Source organism: Papio anubis, chromosome 5, assembly GCF_008728515.1.
Source record: "Papio anubis isolate 15944 chromosome 5, Panubis1.0, whole genome shotgun sequence".
Taxonomy (NCBI): Eukaryota; Metazoa; Chordata; class Mammalia; order Primates; family Cercopithecidae; genus Papio; species Papio anubis.
The window spans coordinates 41,361,924-41,385,299 of NC_044980.1; the positions used below are offsets into that span (position 1 = coordinate 41,361,924).

Consider the following 23,376-nt stretch of genomic DNA (forward strand, 5'->3'; position numbering starts at 1 on the left):
TGAACTCCCATTCGCATTGCTACAAAGAGAATAAAATACCTAGGAATCCAACTTGCAAGAGATGCGAAGGACCTCTTCAAGGAGAACTACAAACCACTGCTCAACGAAATAAAAGAGGATACACAAAAAAATGGAAGAACATTCCAGGCCCATGGATAGGAAGAATCAATATCGTGAAATGGCCATACTGCTCAAGGTAATTTATAGATTCAATGCCATCCCCATCAAGTTACGAATGACTTTCTTCATAGAATTGGAAAAAACTACTTTAAAGTTCATATGGAACCAAAAAAGAGCCCGCATTGCCAAGATAATCCTAAGTCAAAAGAACAAAGCTGGAGGCATCATGCTACCTGACTTCAAACTATACTACAAGGCTATAGTAACCAAAACAGCATGGTACTGGTACCAAAACAGATATATAGACCAGTGGAAGGGAACAGAGGCCTCAGAAATAACACCACACGTCTACAACCATCTGATCTTTGACAAACCTGACAAAAACAAGAAATGGGGAAAGGATTCCCTATTTAATAAATGATGCTGGGAAAACTGGCTAGCCATTATGTAGAAAGCTGAAACTGGACCCCTTCCTTACACCTTATACAAAAATTAATTCAAGATGGATTAAAGACTTAAATGTTAGACCTAAAACCATAAAAACCCTAGAAGAAAACCTAGGCAATACCATTCAGGCCATAGGCATGGGCAAGGACTTCATAACTAAAACACCAAGAGCAATGGCAGCAAAAGCCAAAATAGACAAATGGGATCAAATTAAACTAAAGAGCTTCTGCACAGCAAAAGAAACTACCATCAGAGTGAACAGGCAATCTACAGAAAAGGAGAAATATTTTGCAATCTACCCATCTGACAAAGGGCTAATATCCAGAATCTACAAGGAACTTAAACAAATTTACAAGAAAAAATCAACCCCATCAAAAAGTGGGCAAAGTATATGAACAGACACTTTTCAAAAGAAGACATTTATACAGCCAACAGACACATGAGAAAACACTCATCATCATTGGTTATCAGAGAAATGCAAATCAAAACCACAATGAGATACCATTTCACACCAGTTAGAATGGCGATCATTAAAAAGTCAGGAAACAACAGATGCTGGAGAGGATGTGGAGAAATAGGAACACTTTTACACTGTTGGTGGGAGTGTAAACTAATTCAACTGTTGTGGAAAACAGTGTGGTGATTCCTCAAGGATCTAGAACTAGAAATACCATTTGACCCAGTGATCCCATTACTAGGTATATACCCAAAGGATTATAAATCATACTACTATAAAGACACATGCACACATATGTTTATTGCAGCACTGTTCACAGTAGCAAAGGCGTGGTACCAACCCAAATGTCCATCAATGATAGACTGGATTAAGAAAATGTGGCACAAATACACCATGGAATACTATGCAGCCATAACAAAGAATGAGTTCATGCCCTTTGTAGGGACATGGATGAAGCTGGTAACCATTCTGAGCAAACTATAGCAATGGCAGAAAACCAAACACCACATGTTCTCACTCATAGGTGGGAACTGAACAACGGGAACACTTGGACACAGGGCAGGGAATGGCATACACCAGGGCCTGTCATGGGGTGGGGGCATGGGGGAGGGATAGCATTAGGAGAAATGCCTAATGTAAATGAGTTAATGGGTGTAGCAAACCACCATGGCACATGTATACCTATGTAACAAACCTGCACATTGTGCACATGTACCCTAGAACTTAAAGTATAATAAAGATAGCAAAAACAAAAATTACCGTTTATTTTATGAATTTCAAAGAGTAGGTATTTCAATTCAGAGTTTATAAAAACTCGAAGGAATAAATAAAACTGATCTCCTTTATGCTCTTTAGTGGATTCACCCACAGGAAAGTTCCAGGCCAGGAATGTGCCAAATTATGTACAGCCACCTGGTAGAGAGTAATAAAATAAAACAGGTCTCAAAGGAGACTCATGAATAAACATTCCCCTTTAAATAATTTAAATGTGGAGATTTTTTAAAAATTGACATTATTTTCTCTATCTTCTCACTAAATGCAAAAGCCTGTTTAAAAAACCCATCTGATAGGCAATCATGTATCAAAGATGATGAAACAATTAGAAACACTGAGATGATTTCTGCTTTCTGAATAATTGTACTGATGAGTAACCCACTAATTCCCTCACTGGACCACATGACTGCATTATCTGTTAAAAATATGTTAGTAAGAATTTGTTATTCTATTTTTTGTACCTGATTCTATCTCTTACAGGGAAAAAATTAGAAATTTAAATGTGTTTGTTTCATGAGACACACTTACATGTCATACTGCCAGTTACCTCTTCTCCAGACCAAACACACACAGGTGTTTTCACTACTTCTCATTGATATGAGAAGTCAATGAGACTTGCTGACCCTACACCGTCCCGGGCTACCTCCTTGGTGTGTGCTCCAGTTTATCAAACTCCTTCATAAACTGCTGTTGCCAGTGTCAAATTCAGTTCCGTTGTGGTCACCACAACATAGAGGAAGACCATAAGCTTTCAGCTAGGTGCCATAGAGTAATGGAAATGGCAGAAGCCCTGGAGTCTGTTAGATGTGGTAGGATCCCAGTTCCAAGCAACACGTGCTACTTATTCAGCCGACACTCCCAGGAAGTGAATTCAGGTGCCTCAGTGTAATAAAGGGATGTCTATCCCTTCTTTCATTTTCCATTTCAATCCTTTGCTACTTCCTATCTTCACATACAGTAGGATTTTGTTCTTTACCTCTATCTTCTTAATTTTTAAAAGAAGCGAAAATATAAAAGCAAAAAAAAAAGATATAAATGAGAAATGAATCTGACTAGGTATGAGAAAGTTTATCATAACAGCTTTCCTTCATAAAAGGCACACAGATCATTTTCAATTACTAAATAAACTCTCAATGTAACTTGCTAATGAGGCTTGACTGAGGGCATCGTGGATGCCCAAGAGAAGTAACACTGAACCCTTTTGAGCTTGAAAAAAACCCAGCTCTGCCTACCCAATGTCTACCCAGTGAAGCCAGAAAAGGTCAAGTGAGGGCATGAACTATTGGAGAATTTCAGGCTGGAAAAACTCCTTAGGTAGAGTAAGGACTATATTGAGGAACAAAATGACTAGCAAGGTAACAGCATTTTTCTCCTAGCCACTGGTCCTCCAGAGCACTTTCTGAACCAGGTCTAAGACTGAGCTGTCTAGCCACATGAAACAGTGATACCTTTATAAAACAATTCAAAAGCTAAGTAAAATAGGTTTCAGCTGTTGTAGACAAAAATAAATCAGATTGTCCAAGTTTTATTTGCTTCATAAAGTGTTTACCATATTTTTTTAACATTATGCAATATTGCAAGCACAAATCACATAAATTATGTAAGTTTTTTCTCACAGTAGTCCCGTGAAAAAGGTGTGATTATCCTTTATTAGTAAGAAGGTGGCTTAGAGAAGAAAATCAACCAGACCAAGTCACACAATGAGATTGATATAGTCCAGTGAAACAAGAGCATTCTGTGGACAACTCCATACTTCTCCACATAGCCACGCTACCATCTTGCCCAATTTGTGTTTTCAAGCCACCACCCTACAAGCATCTGTCTTTGGCAAAAACTTAATATTGTCTTTCAATATCTAGGAACCAAGTTAATGGTAGTGGTAGCAGGGGAGGACGTAAGAAAGTCTATTGCATTTTAGTACCTCACATGTAGGCCCACTTCTAACATTTGTGGGAGTCACAGCCAGAGGACAAATGCAGCCCGCATAGTGTAAGTCTGTAAGTCTAAATATTAATATTTTAAAGTATTGTCAGTCTAACGAATTGTTGACTACAATGTGTTCTATCCTCTTTTACCTTGAGAAATATACCTTCATAATTACCTGAAAGGACAGGTTTGAATTTAGATATCTCAGACCTCTCAGATTTTTGCACCAGAAGGTAGTCATGCAAGGAGGCCTGGTCCTCAGTTTGATTCTTAGTCCCCAGTCGTTGCCACTTTCCCCACTCTTGGCTCCCACTATGCTCAACAAGGGTATCCTATATATGTGTGTATAGGAGCATACATGTCCAAGCTCTAGCCAATCTCTCCCTCCCCAACCTTGGAACTCCAGGACACTTCAGCTAGGAACCCCAAAGTCTGAGATATCACTAAGAATGGTCTGAAGAAGAAACACAGCCCATGGCCAGGCACATCTCATTCATCCAAAATTTCCTTGTCTAGTGAATGGGGACGTTGCTGGAGGAAAGACAGCTCGGGAACTCTTGAGAGCTTGGAAAAGAGGTTCAGGATGAGTTTTCAATTGAGGAGCCCGGTATAGAATTCAGTGTATTAAGAACTTATCAAATCCTTGCTTAAAAAAGTTGAATTTCATCTTTCGGGCAATCTGATGCTCATTATCGAAAATAAAGCTAAAAGAAAAGTAATACAATGTGAAATATGTAGGAAGCATATATGAAGAAGACAGCAACAACTTGATAGCAAAAATACTACTATCTATGGGTATTTGGGTAGATTTCAATTTTTGGTTATTACAAATAGTTCTATGGACATTCTGTTGTATGTCTTTTAGAGACTGTTCGTTCACATTTTTCTTGAGTGTGTATATATACATATATATATATATATTTATATAGCCAAACGATGTTCAAAAGTGGTTGTATGAATTTGTGCTTCTGCCAGCAGTGTATGAAAGATTTCATTGCTTACATTCTTACCAACACTTGGTATTTTTCATCTTTTTTTTGTTTTAGCCATTCCGGTGCCTGTGGAGCATACTACATCGTGGTTTAAACTGACATTCCCCTGATTTCTTAGGAACTTGAATGCCTTTTCATGTTTACTGATTTTTCGGATCTTTTCTTTCAAAAGTGTCTGTTCAATTCTTTCTTATTTTATCTATCTTTATATATTATGCATGCATATAGCTACACACATTATTTATGAATATTTATTTTTTAATTATTTGGAAAAAATTACATGAAACTATTAAATGATTTTATCTAGGAAAATGTTGGTAGTGAAAATTTTGGAAAGTGTAAGAGGGTTGGGTATATGAGAGAACAAGGACTTCTACCTTGCTTTTACACTCTATTTTCTTTTAAGTCAGGGAACATAAATTCTGAAACTGTGTAATAGAAACCTCATCTATATAAGAAGTTGAATCTCAATAGAATATTAAAATTCTGTACTTTCTGAAGTGTTTGAATGGTAAATTTCTCTAGTAGATTAAATATATGATTCACTTTACAATAACTTGATTCACAAGCAACATTACAGAAGCATTTATTATATAGTATGAGATGAGGTATGAATTGATTTATTAATAATTTCAACATGATAAAAAGCCTGGATAAAACAAAGTGGTTGATGCATAACAATCACCTTGTTTATGTAGACTTAGATAATATTCCAAACCAATATGTCAGAGTTCTTAATCTGTGTATATCCTTATCATCTATGTTGTTATTTATTAACCTTAATCAGTGGTATATTTAATGTTTTTCTATCCCTTTCTTCTAAAAGAAGATTTGAGATGGCTTTTAGAAATACATATAAACCAAAGAGATAAATAAATAAAACAGGTGAGAAAATGAGAATGTAAGAAAAACAGGATATAAAACTGAGATAACCAGCAGGGATAGTTAGCTCTTGTAATGTGTATCATAACATCCTGTTCATTTGCTAGAAGTGGGCTCTTAGCTTGGCTCTGTGCTTCTTCATGGCTATAACAATCAAAAAAACATTATCCTTTACAACATGTATGTTACTCATAAAGTGAAAGCCAAGCAGTTATTCTTAGAAGTGCATATTCTTCTGAAACTAATACATAAAGAAATTGTTTCTCAAGATCATCTTAATAGGGGCCAGACGTAGTGGGCTGGATAACATAGCGGCAATGATGTTATATAAGATGAGACCCAGAGGCCCTCCCTCCCTCTAAAATTTTCGTGGAGATTCCTGAATGGAAAAAATGCTACTAGAAAGTAGGGGCAATCTCATATTCATCTTTAACTTCTTCTTAATTCAAAGCCATTGGCAAAATTTAATTTTAAGAAACATAAATTGCTTACTTCATGACTACTACAGAAAGTTTTGGTTCAAATTTATTTTTTGCAATTTTCAGTTTAGTAATATCTTGGATTTGAGAATTTTGTATTTAAATATTTAATTGCTTTTATAGTTCATGAAAATCTCAATGAGTCTGTGAAACTATGAGTTTCAGGGATTGAGCAAAATGCATCCAGATAAACAAAAACTAAAATGAGCAAGATATCTGAGATTTATTTACAATCTCCAGTTTTCCTGGGATTACTTGATGTAAAAGATTGACCTAAGTACTGCATTATCTTGGAGTTTATTACATTTACTAGAAATACATCAACTGTTTCTTTTATGTTTATGATTCACAAGAGTTAATAAACCATTTTAACCATACTTTCTTGCCTTATGTGTGATGAATGTTGTTCCAAACTGAAAACTGTCAAAACATAACTTAGAGCCTGATTTTTACCCTTTAGATCACTCTCTGAAAATAAATTTACAGAAATAATTAGCATTAGTACAATTGAATGATTGAATGTGGCTATAATAAGACTGGTAGAATCAGCAGCTCAATTTTTTGTGGCGAGAATCAGGGTCTTCAAAATTTTTCTGATAAAATTCCCCACTCTCACCTCATGCTGCTCTACCCTAACTTTATCCTTCTGAGCCTCTTAAAAGCAATTATAAAATCCCTTCTTTTGGCTGAGGCTTTTTTGCAGAATGGTCTTGTCAAAATTCAAATATTTATTTGAGATGAGCAACAAACTCATTTATTACAACCTATTTATATAGTCACACAAATGAATTAAACGGTCATACATTTTTAAAAACAAAGTAGTTGTTTCAGTTTCATTTCTCCCTCAAAATTTCACATTTTGAAATAGATTGTATGTCAAATATTAAGGTAACTTATATTATCATTTTTATTAATCTATATATCTATATAATTACAAAATAGGGCAGCTGATTACCTCAAAACAACATTAACATGTTTTCCCCAATGATAAGAAATTTAACCTTTTATACTTCCTACCTGGATTTATCACAGGTAATGTATACTTTGCACTGGAAAAAAGTAATTATATGCAGGTTTAGGTTTGTCATAATATATATGTTTGTCTGTATAGTCAAGAATTTTATTTGATATTAAATATATCCCCCATGGTAAAAAAATCAAACATCAAAGAATATAGAATGAACAATTATTTGCAACAGATAAAACAAGAAAAATTTAGTTAACATATAAGAGACCTTAAAAACTGATTTAGAAACAGCTCAACAGGAAAATAAATATTTCAAAAATAGTTAAGAACAGAAAATTTACAGAAAAACAAAAATAAATTATTATAAACATGAAAAGATATTCACATTAATTCACTGTTAAAAAAATGTAAATCACAACAAGGAACTTTTTTTAAACCTATCAAGTTGGGAAAAATTTGTCAGTAGTGCACATATCAGTCAGGATGTGGAGACAAAGACTTTTTTTTCAATGTCAATTGAGAATACAGATAGGTAAAACTTATTTTCAGAACAGTTTGGCATATTTATAAACTCAAATGCATGTATCCTTTTATACAGAAACTCTGCTTTTAGAAGTGTATATTTATTATGAAGGAAGCAAATTTTAAAATGGTCCCACATTTGTTGTCTTTCGACTTTTTAAAATGGTATATTGTTTTTATGAATAAATGTTTAATTTTTATATGGCATATTTGTCTATTTGTTCCTCATAGCTGTTTACATATTTAACTCTACTGTGAGATAGGACAAAGCACAACTATTCTTCATTTAAGGAAATTAAGGCTCAGAGTGTTCACCCATTAAGAATGAGAGCAGGAATTTGATCTTAGTTCTGACTTCAAAGCCTGTGCTATTTTCACTTTAGCAAACCCAATCTTGAAAGGTTGAAAATAATGTAACATTGAAAGTAACTTTGCGATCACCACTACTAACTGTTTGAATTCCTACCAGTTTGGGGAAAACTGAATAGCAAACTACTTGTAACAGCTGATGGCATCGTCTATTTAGTGGAGTCATTTTTTCTACCTCTTAGTTTTTGGTTTATAAAATATGCATCAAAATATTGCCTAACCTTAGAAAGCTTAAGCAGGTGAAACCGTATTTCCATATTTAAAAATATATCCTGAAGGTATTCATGATTTCAGTGATTTACAAATGGGAAATGCAACACATCAAAAAGATTGATAACACCCAGGGATGACAAGTGCATGGGAAACGATAAACGTACATAGGATTATGGAAATGTATGGTTAGTAATATTTTAATAAGGCAATTTGGCAATATATATCAAAATTTAAATTCTGGATACCCTTTGATTAATCAGTTTCACTTCTAGGATTATCTTACAGTGATGTTTACTCTAGTGCAAAGACATAGGGAAAAAGATACTTCTTCCAGTTTTAATGGTAATAGAGGGAAATTAGTGACAATTAAAATACTCATTAATATAGATCACTTAAATTAAAAGTTCGTACAATAGAATGTTATACAACTATTAAAAGAATGAGATTGACAAATATTCACTAATATAGTTGTCTGTCAGTGATATGTTGTTAAAGAAAAACAGTTGCAGCAAAATAACTAAAATATGAATGAACTTTTATAAAAATGCATGGCAAAAGATCCAGTTACCCTGAAAGGGTGGAAATGGGAGAAGAGGGAAGTGGAAAAAGATGACTAGTCACTCTCTCTCTTTTTTTTACACACTTTGTTGTAATGTTTGACTTTTTCCCAATGAGTATGTAAAACTTTATAAATTCACTCTTTATATTAGTTTTATTAAATTTTTTAGTGATAAGGACAACTTTGTAATATTTTAAAAAGCAATGATTTGTATAAAGATGAAAGTAATACTTCTGCTTTAGTTTAAGAAACGGGTCATTGAAAGTATTGCAAAAGGAAAAAACTAAAAGAGGCAACTGGCTGCCTGCTTTAGACATTTTCTCCACCTCTTCTCTGCATAAGGCAATGTGACCAAGCTGTGTAGTCCAAGAACTGTGATAAACTCTTGAAGCAATCTGAAACTGAAAGATAACTTTCATTAACACACAAAGCAAAGGATTAAAAGTCTTTTTTTCAATAGGAATTGTTTACATTAAAATTTGGCCTTGCTATTAATCCACCTTTCTTGGTGTGTCCTAATACGATTAAAGCAAAAATGAGTCATAGAGAATGGTAGTTGTGTTAAAAATCCTCACAAGGCTTCTCTCAGGTTCATATAGACCCAATTGATTCGCATACTTTGGGGAAAGGAAGGATACAAAGTGGAATAAAGCTGGTCACTATTCCAACTCCCATTATAGATTAATCTCTTACATTTCTTATAAGGGCTGGCACCTGATTTCTGTGCTTGCTTGGCAGAGAATTATCTCAGCATAAGTCAGGGAGGAATCTTGTAACAGAATACATTCTTTCCTGTGGAGGAGTTGTTGAAATTCTTGGCACATTCTAGGTTAAGGTTAGATTATACCATCATGGTAAAAAGTTTAGCTCAAGAGACAGCCTGTGCTTTGTTGATTCATTTAGATACAGGATTTACTGAGGAAATACTAGAATTATTGCCCCTTAGTGAATTTCAAAGAAGAAGTAATAACATTTCCTCTTGAATGCTCTACACTTCTCTGTGTGCAGAACAACAGAAGCAGCTCAATAAGTAACAGGAGAACTTCATAGGCTCTTATATGGAAGTCATCATCATATGACACAAACATATCATTTCCTCCTCAGAGTACTCTTTAGTTTTATGCATACATTCCCATAGTTGTAGACTACAGGAAGCCTTATATGGGTTTTCTGGAATTTTGGACTATAGTAGATTACTGTTGAATGACCTACTTATCCTCTGCTTATTATTAGAAGAAAAATAGTCATGAATTCACAAGATCTTATATGGGAAGTCACCATTTCCACATAGTAATTGTCGAGAAAGAACAAAGAATAATCTTTAAGTTTTATAAAATAAAGGAGTCACGAAGTGATTGAAATAGTGTATGAAAAGTTATATGAATAGACTATGAAAATAGTTACGGAAAAGTTTATGAGATAAGAACTTTATGCAGTTGAACTGATCATTTCTGTAGTGGTATTAGTAATATAGTCAATTATTCAGTGGAAAATCCATTTCAGCCTATAACTGCATGAAACTCATATGAAGGAAACCTGGACCACAAATGGCTAAGAAAGAAACCTGAGCTGTACCACAACTGAAGCAATTACAGTCTTTTAAGCCATGCCAGACCAAGGGTTTTTATCAATTTATTTAATAGGAACTGGAAATTAACATCAGAGCCCTAACTATTGCCTGTAATGTATTGTCTATAATACTATATATGGAAAGCTGCATATAACTGTTTTAATTGTTCTTAACTCTCTTGTCTTTCTAAGAAGCCCTATTAGAGAATCCTTGTGGGTAGTGTTTTAGGGAGGCATCTGTGGTAGCTATGAAGATGCACTACTCCCATATCCCTTCGAGAGAACTGTCTGCAAGTACTGGGACTGGCTGACAGTCTCCAGTGGACAACAATTCAAAAATATGTTGGATCATAATGTATTTGCCAAGGCCACAGTTTCTTGCAGGCTGCTCCCAGCCAACAACTGGTTACTAGAGCTGGGCCATTTCTGCCTGACACTAGAATCTGCAGGTGAATTTTTGGTCTAGCTCTCCCTCTTGATCTCATTGAGATACTAGCAGAGCTTCATTACACTCTGAGGCTCCTTGTACGCAATCACTCTTTCTTCCTTCTTCCTTAGACAGATGCTAAACCTGCAGCTTGGTATGAAGGCTCCCTTGCTTGCTTCTTTCTCCTATATCGTTCACAGGTGTTTTTTCCCATAAATCCTTCAGACATTTAATTCATTTTGGCATCTGTTTCTCAGAGGACTTGAAACGATACAATAAATTTAAATGGACCCCAAGGTGCAATAGCGGTAATAGTTCTTTAAAACTTTTAAGCCCCTTTTTGAAGAATTTTTTTTTTTTTTTTTTTTTTTTAAGATGAAGTCTTGCTTTCTTGCCTGGGCTGGAGTACAATGGCGCGATCTCAGTTCACTACAACCACCACCTCCTGGGTTCATGCAGTTCTCTTCCCTCAGCCCCCTGAGTAGCTGGGATTAAAGGCATGTGCCACCATGCAGGGCAAATTTTGGTATTTTTAGTAGAGATGGAGTTTCATCATGTTAGCGAGGCTGGTCTTGAACTCCTGACCTCAAGTGATCCACCTGCCATGGTCTCCCAAAGTGCTGGGATTACTGGCATGAGCCACTGCACCCAGCCTGAAGAAACTTTTAAATATTGCTTAAAAACTTGCTCCAGTAAGAGCCATTGCTGTCTGTATGTGGTTTGGGTTATTTGTTTACAAGGAGGCTTTGAGGAAGGAGCCCCTTTTCTGAAGAATGAAACTATTTGCTATTTAGCATGCTGTGAGAGAATCTTCAGTGCTTTGACTTTCTCCCTGATCCAAGTACAATTTGCCTATCAGCCAAAAAGAGTTGTTTTGGTGCCAGTTGGTCATAACTCTTGGTTGGTATCTTGCTGGGTGTACTTTGCAAAAATATGCTTGATGTTCAGGTTCAGAATTCTTACATGCAGAGACTGAACAACTGGATCGACTAAATTCAAACAAATAAAAGTACAATATAGTGTTTTTCTTATATTTTGTCTGTATTTAAAATGATAATCTATTCACTGAAGATGTTAAGATCTGATTTTAGTATTACCAGATTCAATTAATGAAAAAGGATAAATCAAGAGGGCCAGTTTACTTCAAGTTTTTTCAGTCAAGTGCATATGAATATATATCATGTTCATTTGCATTGCAAATAGGTGCATAGGATCACCCACTGTTTCATCTGCACAGACCTCCTTCATAGTGGTTTGGTTTTGCAGAGACACGTAGAGTACATAAGTGCCTCGTATTCAACCCTGTGCAACTAATGAACGTCATAAATATAAAGAGTCTGAAGAATTTTTTCATAAAACGCCACTGAAATTTAACTGTTAAGCTATTTATAGAAGACTATTTTATTCTCTATTACAATACCATTGGGCATTTTAGCATAGTAGATTTATACATTTCCTGTGTTATTATGTATTTTGTATGTGCTATGACCTATTACACTGATTACCTCCATTAATTCTCATTACAACTCTATGTATTCTGCTATTTATTGTCTTTGATTTAAGATATAGGAGCTGGGTTTCAGAAAAGCTGAATAACACTCATTACATAGCTATTAGTTTAGCAGAGATTTTAATGTGGACTAGCCTGACCCCAAGTCCGTCTTTACATATACTTGGTATATCTTTCCCACATATCCTATACAACGGAAGACAGAGACCGTGCTATACAATAATGTAACACTGTTGATGACCTTTAACTTCCCCAGGAGAATTTCTTTACTCATAAAACAAGTTCAGTTGGCCTAAAGCCCTGACCCTCTCTAGGGTTACTTCCTGCCTCAACATTCCTTTGCTCTACAGCTAATCTGGATAAGCTCCCACCAAAACATAATTTGAAAAAATAGTAATTATATGTAATGTAGGATACAAACCTCCACGTATGCTTTTGGGTGTGCCAAGACTTCTGAAACTTTAAGTTTCTATTTCTCTCTCTACATTAAAATAGAACATATATGGCAAGAAAAGAAAAATATTGTAAGTTTCGTGAGGGGATGAGTGTCCTGGGCTCCTTTGGAAAGTGTATTTAAGTTTATGCCATGAATAAATCTTAAAACAGATATTATCATCTAAAACTAATAAATCACTAGAAACATGTATTATATATATTTTATGCATATATATGCAACTGAATTTATACAAAGATTTGAAAAAGTCAAATATCCTACAAGGTTTTAGTGTTCCTTATTAAAAATTCTAATTCAAGCAATAGTTTTGGGAGTGATAGGTCTCTGATAAGTGTATTTCTCCACCTGCACTCTTTCTAAAGTTTCTAGTCTGATAACTCTAACAAGTTATATCTAAGATAAAGTTCATTCTGATCTTTCAGTAGTCACTTCAAACTCTTCAAAAATCAGTGAATGATCCAGATAGGAAATCTCCTGTGTATAGTATGATATAAATTGTTTTTCCTCTTTAAATCATTGGCATCTCAAATTTATCTTCCTCTTGAAGGTATACTATTACCATATAAAATGTAGTCAATATCATGTTTATATTAGCAAACTGATGCAACATGGGCTGAGTATTATTGTACAGGCCAGGAGGCACTGCTGTACAATAATATTTCTTCCTTAGAGTTCTCTTTAGTTTTATGTACGCATTCACATGGTTTGTAGACTACAGGAAGCCTTATATGGGTTTTCTGGAATTTTTGACTGTAATAGATTACTGCTGTATAATCTACTCATCCTCTACTTATTATTAAAAGAAGAATAGTCAAAGCACTAAGGGTCCTAAAAAATGCTGAGGCCACTATTTTTTAGCTTATAAAATTGCTCTTCTTCTCATGTATTCCCTCCACATCTGATATTCCTATGTTATCATCCACTGTGAATTCAAGCCAAACGTTTTACCCAATGGATCTGCCGTTACATTTTTCATATTTATTTTAAAACCAAATCTAGGGGGCGGAGCAAGATGGCCGAATAGGAACAGCTCCAGTCTCCAACTCCCAGCGCGAGCGACACAGAAGACCAGTGATTTCTGCATTTTCAACTGAGGTACTGGGTTCATCTCACTGGGGAGTGCCGGACAATCGGTGCTGGTCAGCTGCTGCAGCCTGACCAGCGAGAGCTGAAGCAGGGCGAGGCATCGCCTCACCTGGGAAGCGCAAGGGGGAAGGGAATCCCTTTTCCTAGCCAGGGGAACTGAGACACACAACACCTGGAAAATCGGGTAACTTCCACCCCAATATTGCGCTTTAAGCAAACAGGCACACCAGGAGATCATATCCCACACCTGGCCGGGAGGGTCCCACGCCCACGGAGCCTCCCTCATTGCTAGCACAGCAGTCTGTGATCTACCGGCAAGGCAGCAGCGAGGCTGGGGGAGGGGCGCCCGCCATTGCTGAGGCTTAAGTAGGTAAACAAAGCTGCTGGGAAGCTGGAACTGGGTGGAGCTCACAGCAGCTCAAGGAAACCTGCCTGTCTCTGTAGACTCCACCTCTGGGGACAGGGCACAGCTACACAACAACAACAACAACAACAACAACAAAAAGCAGCAGAAACCTCTGCAGACGCAAACGACTCTGTCTGACAGCTTTGAAGAGAGCAGTGGATCTCCCAACACGGAGGTTGAGATCTGAGAAGGGACAGACTGCCTGCTCAAGACTGCCTACTCAGACTGAGTAGCCTAACTGGGAGACATCCCCCACTAGGGGCAGTCTGACACCCCACACCTCACAGGGTGGAGTACACCCCTGAGAGGAAGCTTCCAAAGCAAGAATCAGACAGGTACACTCGCTGTTCAGAAATATTCTATCTTCTGCAGCCTCTGCTGCTGATACCCAGGCAAACAGGGTCTGGAGTGGACCTCAAGCAATCTCCAACAGACCTACAGCTGAGGGTCCTGACTGTTAGAAGGAAAACTATCAAACAGGAAGGACACCTACACCAAAACCCCATCAGTACATCACCATCATCAAAGACCAGAGGCAGATAAAACCACAAAGATGGGCAAAAAGCAGGGCAGAAAAGCTGGAAATTCAAAAAATAAGAGCACATCTCCCCCGGCAAAGGAGTGCAGCTCATCGCCAGCAACGGATCAAAGCTGGACGGAAAATGACTTTGACAAGATGAGAGAAGAAGGCTTCAGTCCATCAAATTTCTCAGAGCTAAAGGAGGAATTACGTACCCAGCGCAAAGAAACTAAAAATCTTGAAAAAAAAGTGGAAGAATTGACGGCTAGACTAATTAATGCAGAGAAGGTCCTAAACGAAATGAAAGAGATGAAAACCATGACACGAGAAATACGTGACAAATGCACAAGCTTCAGTAACTGACTCAATCAACTGGAAGAAAGAGTATCAGCGATTGAGGATCAAATGACTGAAATGAAGCGAGAAGAGAAACCAAAAGAAAAAAGAAGAAAAAGAAATGAACAAAGCCTGCAAGAAGTATGGGATTATGTAAAAAGACCAAATCTACGTCTGATTGGGGTGCCTGAAAGTGAGGGGGAAAATGGAACCAAGTTGGAAAACACTCTTCAGGATATCATCCAGGAGAACTTCCCCAACCTAGTAGGGCAGGCCAACATTCAAATCCAGGAAATACAGAGAACACCACAAAGATACTCCTCGAGAAGAGCAAGTCCAAGACACATAATTGCCAGATTCACCAAAGTTGAAATGAAGGAAAAAATCTTAAGGGCAGCCAGAGAGAAAGGTCGGGTTACCCACAAAGGGAAGCCCATCAGACTCACAGCAGATCTCTCGGCAGAAACTCTCCAAGCCAGAAGAGAGTGGGGGCCAATATTCAACATTCTTAAAGAAAAGAATTTTAAACCCAGAATTTCATATCCAGCCAAACTAAGTTTCATAAGTGAAGGAGAAATAAAATCCTTTACAGATAAGCAAATGCTTAGAGATTTTGTCACCACCAGGCCTGCCTTACAAGAGACCCTGAAGGAAGCACTCAACATGGAAAGGAACAACCGGTACCAGCCATTGCAAAAACATGCCAAAATGTAAAGTTCATTGATGCTAGGAAGAAACTGCATCAACTAATGAGCAAAATAACCAGTTAATATCATAATGGCAGGATCAAGTTCACACATAACAATCTTAACCTTAAATGGAAATGGACTAAATGCTCCAATGAAAAGACACAGACTGGCAAACTGGATAAAGAGTCAAGACCCATCAGTCTGCTGTATTCAGGAGACCAATCTCACATGCAGAGACATACATAGGCTCAAAATAAAGGGATGGAGGAAGATTTACCAAGCAAATGGAGAACAAAAAAAAGCAGGGGTTGCAATCCTAGTCTCTGATAAAACAGACTTTAAACCATCAAAGATCAAAAGAGACAAAGAAGGCCATTACATAATGGTCAAGGGATCAATTCAACAGGAAGAGCTAACTATCCTAAATATATATGCACCCAATACAGGAGCACCCAGATTCATAAAGCAAGTCCTTAGAGACTTACAAAGAGACTTAGACTCCCATACAATAATAATGGGAGACTTCAACACTCCACTGTCAACATTAGACAGATCAACAAGACAGAAAGTTAACAAGGATATCCAGGAATTGAACTCATCTCTGCAGCAAGCAGACCTAATAGACATCTATAGAACTCTCCACCCCAAATCAACAGAATATACATTCTTCTCAGCACCACATCGTACTTACTCCAAAATTGACCATATAATTGGAAGTAAAGCACTCCTCAGCAAATGTACAAGAACAGAAATTATAACAAACTGTCTCTCAGACCACAGTGCAATCAAACTAGAACTCAGGACTAAGAAACTCAATCAAAACCGCTCAACTACATGGAAACTGAACAACCTGCTCCTGAATGACTACTGGGTACATAACGAAATGAAGGCAGAAATAAAGATGTTCTTTGAAACCAATGAGAACAAAGATACAACATACCAGAATCTCTGGGACACATTTAAAGCAGTGTGTAGAGGGAAATTTATAGCACTAAATGCCCACAAGAGAAAGCAGGAAAGATCTAAAATTGACACTCTAACATTGCAATTAAAAGAACTAGAGAAGCAAGAGCAAACACATTCGAAAGCTAGCAGAAGGCAAGAAATAACTAAGATCAGAGCAGAACTGAAGGAGATAGAGACACAAAAAACCCTCCAAAAAATCAATGAATCCAGGAGTTGGTTTTTTGAAAAGATCAACAAAATTGACAGACCACTAGCAAGACTAATAAAGAAGAAAAGAGAGAAGAATCAAATCGATGCAATTAAAAATGATAAAGGGGATATCACCACTGACCCCACAGAAATACAAACTACCATCAGAGAATACTATAAACACCTCTACGCAAATAAACTGGAAAACCTAGAAGAAATGGATAATTTCCTGGACACTTACACTCTTCCAAGACTAAACCAGGAAGAAGTTGAATCCCTGAATAGACCAATAGTAGGCTCTGAAATTGAGGCAATAATTAATAGCCTACCAACCAAAAAAAGTCCAGGACCAGATGGATTCACAGCTGAATTCTACCAGAGGTACAAGGAGGAGTTGGTACCATTCCTTCTGAAACTATTCCAATCAATAGAAAAAGAGGGAATCCTCCCTAACTCATTTTATGAGGCCATCATCATCCTCATACCAAAGCCTGGCAGAGATACAACAAAAAAAGAGAATTTTAGACCAATATCCCTGATGAACATCGATTCAAAAATCCTCAATAAAATACTGGCAAACTGGATTCAGCAACACATCAAAAAGCTTATCCACCATGATCAAGTGGGCTTCATCCCTGGGATGCAAGGCTGGTTCAACATTCGCAAATCAATAAACATAATCCAGCATATAAACAGAACCAAAGACAAGAACCACATGATTATTTCAATAGATGCAGAAAAGGCTTTTGACAAAATTCAACAGCCCTTCATGCTAAAAACGCTCAATAAATTCGGTATTGATGGAACGTACCTCAAAATAATAAGAGCTATTTATGACAAACCCACAGCCAATATCATACTGAATGGGCAAAAACTGGAAAAATTCCCTTTGAAAACTGGCACAAGACAGGGATGCCCTCTCTCACCACTCCTATTCAACATAGTGTTGGAAGTTCTGGCTAGGGCAATCAGGCAAGAGAAAGAAATCAAGGGTATTCAGTTAGGAAAAGAAGAAGTCAAATTGTCCCTGTTTGCAGATGACATGATTGTATATTTAGAAAACCCCATTGTCTCGGCCCAAAATCTCCTTAAGCTGATAAGCAACTTCAGCAAAGTCTCAGGATACAAAATTAATGTGCAAAAATCACAAGCATTCTTATACACCAATAACAGACAAACACAGAGCCAAATCATGAATGAACTTCCATTCACAATTGCTTCAAAGAGAATCAAATACCTAGGAATCCAACTTACAAGGGATGTAAAGGACCTCTTCAAGGAGAACTACAAACCACTGCTCAGTGAAATAAAAGAGGACACAAACAAATGGAAGAACATACCATGCTCATGGATAGGAAGAATCAATATCGTGAAAATGGCCATACTGCCCAAGGTAATTTATAGATTCAATGCCATCCCCATCAAGCTACCAATGAGTTTCTTCACAGAATTGGAAAAAACTGCTTTAAAGTTCATATGGAACCAAAAAAGAGCCCGCATCTCCAAGACAATCCTAAGTCAAAAGAACAAAGCTGGAGGCATCACGCTACCTGACTTCAAACTATACTACAAGGCTACAGTAACCAAAACACCATGGTACTGGTACCAAAACAGAGATATAGACCAATGGAACAGAACAGAGTCCTCAGAAATAATACCACACATCTACAGCCATCTGATCTTTGACAAACCTGAGAGAAACAAGAAATGGGGAAAGGATTCCCTATTTAATAAATGGTGCTGGGAAAATTGGCTAGCCATAAGTAGAAAGCTGAAACTGGATCCTTTCCTTACTCCTTATACGAAAATTAATTCACGATGGATTAGAGACTTAAATGTTAGACCTAATACCATAGAAATCCTAGAGGAAAACCTAGGTAGTACCATTCAGGACATAGGCATGGGCAAAGACTTCATGTCTAAAACACCAAAAGCAACGGCAGCAAAAGCCAAAATTGACAAATGGGATCTCATTAAACTAAAGAGCTTCTGCACAGCAAAAGAAACTACCATCAGAGTGAACAGGCAACCTACAGAATGGGAGAAAATTTTTGCAATCTACTCATCTGACAAAGGGCTAATATCCAGAACCTACAAAGAACTCAAACAAATTTACAAGAAAAAAACAAACAACCCCATCAAAAAGTGGGCAAAGGATATGAATAGACATTTCTCAAAAGAAGACATTCATACAGCCAACAAACACATGAAAAAATGCTCATCATCACTGGCCATCAGAGAAATGCAAATCAAAACCACAATGAGATACCATCTCACACCAGTTAGAATGGCGATCATTAAAAAGTCAGGAAACAACAGGTGCTGGAGAGGATGTGGAGAAATAGGAACACTTTTACACTGTTGGTGGGATTGTAAACTAGTTCAACCATTATGGAAAACAGTATGGCGATTCCTCAAGGATCTAGAACTAGATGTACCATATGACCCAGCCATCCCATTACTGGGGATATACCCAAAGGATTATAAATTATGCTGCTATAAAGACACATGCACACGTATGTTTATTGCAGCACTATTCACAATAGCAAAGACTTGGAATCAACCCAAATGTCCATCAGTGACAGATTGGATTAAGAAAATGTGGCACATATACACCATGGAATACTATGCAGCCATAAAAAAGGATGAGTTTGCATCCTTTGTAGGGACATGGATGCAGCTGGAAACCATCATTCTTAGCAAACTATCACAAGAACAGAAAACCAAACACCGCATGTTCTCACTTAGGTGGGAACTGAACAATGAGATCACTTGGACTCAGGAAGGGGAACATCACACACCGGGGCCTATCATGGGGAGGGGGGAGGGGGGAGGGGGGAGGGATTGCATTGGGAGTTATACCTGATGTAAATGACGAGTTGATGGGTGCAGCAGACCAACATGGCACAAGTATACATATGTAACAAACCTGCACGTTATGCACATGTACCCTACAACTTAAAGTATAATAATAATAAATAAATTAAAAAAAAAACAACCAAATCTAGCATCTTATTGAAACATATGAAATGATCAAAATGAAATAAATCTGTAAAGCTCAGCCAGTCTTTCCTATTTTGTTCCACAGTGACAGCTGAAATAGAGGCACTTTCATGTTTTTCAGGAACAGAAAAAATATTGCTCCTTCTTTTTATGGATGCATCAAGACAGACCTGAAAATACAATTTCCTTTGTCTTCTTCATGAGGGGGGAAGACCCAGATTTTAACTTGACGAATGTGCCTGTAAGGGAACACCGAGCTATCTCAGTAGACTTAGATGGTCTCCTTTTAATACAGTCACCAAAATGAAGCAAAGACGTCTAGATTTTTCATCCTGGTAGAAACAAAAATTAACAAAAGGAAATAGAAGAAACAAGCTAACAAGTAGCGTTTCTTCTATCCTGCCAGAAACATACATATCCACCCTTTCCCTGGAGGTGCTGCACAGTTGTTATGGCTCTTGTTAAACAGTAACTAATAGCAAAATGTCAAGAGTCTAAAAGGAAATTGGCTTATAGTTCTCAATAGTCAATGTAAAATATTGTAATGAAGGCAAACATAGCAAACATGTTGTAATTCAACATCTTAAATGTTAAGTTACAGAAGAAAACTGTCAAGTTTGGCCTATGTGGGAGTAATGAGTTCAGGCATGCCCATATTTTTTTCTGGGTGAATAATGTTTAGGTTTTTAGCTGCTTAATTTTCTGACAAATGCTACTATACTCCTAGTGTGAGTCCACTGAGAATGGCTTAGCAATTATTTTCAATAGCATATAATTTCAGATGATTATTTCGTGCCTCTTATCTTCCCTCCAAATTTCCAACACCTTCTTGTCATCCTCATTTTCAGGTGGTGACCTTGCTTCTGAGTTCTCTAAGAAGATTGAAGAAATCAGAGGAGAACTTCCATGGACCCACTCTCCACCACCAGCACCACCACATCTACCCGTCCTTCCATCATCTTTCCACATGCAATCTGTCTTCAAACTTGTTATGATAGATCAACTTTTCCACTCTCTCTGAAGTCATACGCCCTTCTTGTGCACAAGATCCCAAATCGTCTCACTGAGGACATTGCTGTCTCCCTTTACTCCTATCAGTTTTTGCTCTCTTCTGCATCATTCCTGTAAGCAGGCTGATTTAATGTTTTATTTTTTATATTAAGAAGAAAAACTGTGCTTGATCTCATTTACCCTGCCAGCTAAGTCACCCATTTTTTTTTATCTGCCTTTGACAGCAAAACTCTTTGCAAGTGTTCTTTATAGTCACTATTTCCAATTCCTCTTCTCCAACTGCTCTTAATTTTATCCTACTAAGGCATTTCCTCCAGTGCTCCACTAAAACTGGCTTTGTCTATATGGTCAATGACCTACCTGTTACTAAATCCAATCCTCAGTTCTTTTACTTGACCTATCAGCAGCGTTTGAAATAATTGATTGCTCTCAACTCCTTGATACTGCTTCTTCTTTAGGCAAGGAGAGACATCTAGAATGTTCTGGAGGCTTATTTCTTCTCTTTTGGTAGTTTAGCAAGGCTGAATTAACTAAATGAAAGAACTAGCAGATACCACCTTCTTCTAGGAGAGTCATTCCCTTAAGGAGGAAGTTTCCATGGTTACCTAGGAATCTTAAGTGTTCCTACCTATTCTTACACATACTAGAGTGCTGGGGGAGTGGTGTTCTTCTTCTGGAGTCCTGTCTGTGGAGATGAGAGCTTAGGGGATCATGTGTGCTCTGCTATGTCTCCATTTGTGAGATATTTCCCAATAAAACCTATTCTGTGTGTAACATGGGTCTCACAAGTAGTACTTGCATGAGACTCCTTTATTTTAAATTGTCTCCTAGAACTTCTGCACTCAAATGTTTTTTTCTCCTACTGTGATGGCACTCCCTTGATGATTTTGTCCAGATCTCATAGGTTCCATCTGTAGGCTAGACCTCTCTCTTGACCATGAGAGGGCACAAATGAAGCTACTGGGATGCTGAAAATGTTCTAAATCCAGATCCAGATGATGGCTAAAAGGCATGTAAGAACAAATTGAATTATACACTCATTTGTTCACATTGCTCTATGTATGTTATCCTTCAATAGAAACTTATCCAAAAAGTGATGCTAGAGATGTTTTATCTTCAAAATGAAAATGATAATGTATACTTCATAGGAATGCTGTGATTATTAAAAGAGACAATACATATACATGGCTGTACATTTGCAAGGCAGTACATAAGTTTTGTTTTACTTGTTCACTTGTCTTCCTTTTAAAGTACCATTTACTCTTTTTCCTACAAACAAAACTATCTCATGCATTTAGAGAACCAGTAGATCTTATCGGGGCTACCTCAATCACAGGCTGAGATATTGATTAACCATGAATTTGCTAGTAAGGAATTGCAGTTATCTTGGAGTCAAAGGAACACTGATTCTAGAAAGGAGGTGATCAAGTGGTAGATCATGAAATATGTATCTGATTAAAATTTTAAAATTATGTGTGTGCATGTGTGACTGGAACCACTGAGTAAAAATGTAAGATACTGAATAGTGTGTCAGCTTTTATGGGCTTACATACTTCTCTTTTAATCCCAGACTTAGTTTTTAAAACTACACAATTACTGTTTTTGCATATTACCTCAGTGCGCTAAAGTTATCCTAGTCTATGTGCAGAGATTGGTAAAGGCCCCTTAAACAAAAATGGAGTTAGTTATATTAATTACTTTTGTGCTTTCACTGTTACATTACTACACCATACTCATGCGTGTGTGTGTGTGTGTGTGTGTGTGTGTGTGTGTGTGACAGAGAGAGGGGGAAAGAGAGAGGAGAGCGAGAGAGAGCACATACAGACAGATCCTCATAGGCTTGCATATACACAGTTAGATAACCAATAAACTACCTCTGAACAAAAGATTTCAGGCTAAGGCTAGAAAGGCATAAAATAGAAGGGATAGGGTTTCCTGATACCATGCTGATACTGTATCAGCTTTGGATTACCTACTCCAGACATTTTCATGTGCAAGAAAAATAATAGTCTATTTTGTTTAAGCTATTGCTATTATTAGTTATCATACATATATTACAAATTGTATACCAATACACAGTTATCATTTGGTATTTACAAAGCATTGGCTCCAAGACCCCTTGCAAATACCAAAATCCATGTGTTACGGAATCCTTCGGGTGTTGCTTTGCCAGTCGGAAATCTCTGTGGCCAGTGGTGCCTTTGCCCTAGTTTTGCTCAGGCCTGCAGGGCCCACTCGTCCTGGTAGGCTGCGTTCAGCTCGTGCTACTGACCTGGACCCCGCACCTGCCAAGGGCAAGCCAGGTGCAAAGTGGTGAAGAGTGTGTTAGAAAGTGTGGGATCTGGCCACTGCTCACAGCCAGGCATGTCAGCACGGGTGCCAGCTTTTTGTTAGACTGTGGCTGGCCGAAGCATACCACAAGCAGCTTCCACAGCTGGCACTGGGGAAAATGGTGGCACCTAGAGTGCTGGAGATGCCAGGAACCACAGAGCCCCAAGCAGAG

General features: G+C 37.4%; 1 long non-coding RNA gene across 1 annotated transcript; it reads right to left on the reverse strand.

The window, feature by feature from the left end:
- Window positions 1-8,841: 8,841 nt before the first annotated feature.
- LOC116274891 lies at window positions 8,842-21,491 on the reverse strand. Its single transcript, XR_004183702.1, has 2 exons — window positions 21,234-21,491; window positions 8,842-9,108 (listed from the first exon to the last, which is right to left on the reverse strand). It is a non-coding gene; the product is annotated as an uncharacterized LOC116274891 (long non-coding RNA).
- Between the last annotated feature and the right edge of the window lie 1,885 nt (window positions 21,492-23,376).